This window comes from Schistocerca serialis, unplaced genomic scaffold (genome assembly GCF_023864345.2).
Source record: "Schistocerca serialis cubense isolate TAMUIC-IGC-003099 unplaced genomic scaffold, iqSchSeri2.2 HiC_scaffold_1174, whole genome shotgun sequence".
Lineage (NCBI taxonomy): Eukaryota > Metazoa > Arthropoda > Insecta > Orthoptera > Acrididae > Schistocerca > Schistocerca serialis.
The window spans coordinates 12,501-15,000 of record NW_026047375.1 but is presented as its reverse complement, the minus strand read 5'-3'; positions in this window follow the sequence as shown (position 1 = coordinate 15,000).

The following is a 2,500-nucleotide window of genomic DNA, read 5'->3' as shown; positions in this document are numbered from 1 at the left end:
TTGCGCCTTAACCTAACCTATGTTGCGCCTTAACCTAACCTATGTTGCGCCTTAACCTAACCTATGTTGCGCCTTAACCTAACCTATGTTGCGCCTTAACCTAACCTATGTTGCGCCTTAACCTAACCTATGTTGCGCCTTAACCTAACCTATGTTGCGCCTTAACCTAACCTATGTTGCGCCTTAACCTAACCTATGTTGCGCCTTAACCTAACCTATGTTGCGCCTTAACCTAACCTATGTTGCGCCTTAACCTAACCTATGTTGCGCCTTAACCTAACCTATGTTGCGCCTTAACCTAACCTATGTTGCGCCTTAACCTAACCTATGTTGCGCCTTAACCTAACCTATGTTGCGCCTTAACCTAACCTATGTTGCGCCTTAACCTAACCTATGTTGCGCCTTAACCCAACCTATGTTGCGCCTTAACCCAACCTATGTTGCGCCTTAACCCAACCTATGTTGCGCCTTAACCCAACCTATGTTGCGCCTTAACCCAACCTATGTTGCGCCTTAACCCAACCTATGTTGCGCCTTAACCCAACCTATGTTGGGCCTTAACCCAACCTATGTTGGGCCTTAACCCAACCTATGTTGGGCCTTAACCCAACACACGTTGGGCCTTAACCCAACACACGTTGGGCCTTAACCCAACACACGTTGGGCCTTAACCCAACACACGTTGGGCCTTAACCCAACACACGTTGGGCCTTAACCCAACACACGTTGGGCCTTAACCCAACACACGTTGGGCCTTAACCCAACACACGTTGGGCCTTAACCCAACACACGTTGGGCCTTAACCCAACACACGTTGGGCCTTAACCCAACACACGTTGGGCCTTAACCCAACACACGTTGGGCCTTAACCCAACACACGTTGGGCCTTAACCCAACACACGTTGGGCCTTAACCCAACACACGTTGGGCCTTAACCCAACACACGTTGGGCCTTAACCCAACACACGTTGGGCCTTAACCCAACACACGTTGGGCCTTAACCTGCTCTGTAATTGTCATACGACGCGTTAAATTAGTGTAGTGTTGCCTAACTGCAACCCCCGCAATATAGTTTGCTACTCGCACTGCCCGGTCCCCAGTGTATCGCTTCATGTTAAACACCTTGCAGCTATACACTGTAATGTGGATGGCAGCAGGACGTACATGCTCAATGCCCTTTGCAGTTGTTCATTGGCATTTGCAGTTGTTCATTGGCATTCGCATGGCGAAGCACTTAGCCTACGCTGTGGTACGGCCTGTGTCAACTGTCCGCTGATGTTGTACGTCCAAATCACACACTGTACTGCACATTGGTCCTCATGTACTGAATGATACATCGTGGTACATGTGACCGTACAACGACTGCGCCAACAACGGCGAACCATGCGGTCCAAATGTTGTGCACTCAGCTACGTGTCGTCTCCCTATAAGAGCTGGATTGCAGTGTGGTATGCCCTGGATGGCGATCAGCATGAGCCGTCTGTTGATGTAGTGGCGCGTGTTGTCAGACGTAGTCGTCTCTTCTCACACACCGTGATAGCATGGTGCACTGCGTTCCACATCTGCGACATGCGACAGAGGCCGGTTGACAGTCGTTCGCGCAATGGACATCGCATACGTACGGGGGCCACCTTCCACGTGTTCGCGAAGCGTGCACATGTTGTTGCGTGTATGTGGGCAGACATAGTGTGTCGTGACACCTGACACAGGCATGCAACAATCGTTGAATTTGCAAATGGCGATGGACGCCTACGTTTGCTGGTGACGTTACGCAAATGAACAACTGGTAAACCGTTGTGGTGCGGTTGTTCTCGCTAGAGGTGAATCAGTGATGGCGACGATCGGTTGAGCTACCAACCGGTTGTTCCAGCGATACCCACCATGCCCACGAACGTGAATGGCATCTGGGTGTGAAGCGATACGCGGCGGTGGCTGGGTGGGACCGTCCCCGGCCGGTGAGGGGGGGCCTCCCGGCGTGCTGGCCGCGCGGTGCGTGGGCGCACGCGCTACAGCCGGCTGGTGGGGGCGGCCAGTGGCAGGCGCGCCGGCCGACGGAGGCGGCAGGCGGCGCAGCTGCGCGCCGGCGCACCCTGCACGCGGCGCCGTGCGGCCAAAGTAGGTCCTCGCGGGCCCGGTGCGAAGCGCGGTGGACATCTGCAGTGTGCTGGTCCGATTGAGGACTGTGTGCGCTGAGGATGCGCCGCCGCCCGGCGCTCGGCGCCGCGACGCCGTCTGCTGCTCGGTCGCCTCTGCGGTTCTCGCAGGTGGTTTGTATCGCAGCTGTGCGGACGTGTTGGCGCGTGCGCTGTGCTGGGAGAGTTCGCTTCGGCACCCAAGTGGGGCTTTTGTCCTTCTGTGGCGCTGGCGTTGGAGCTGCCGGTCACCGTAGGTGGCGCGTGTTGTCTCCCGCCGGCAATGCCACGACAGCACGCTCCCGGGCCTCTGTCGGCAGCGGCAAGCTCAGTTGGGAGCACGGGTGGTCGCACCTAAAGCGTCTACT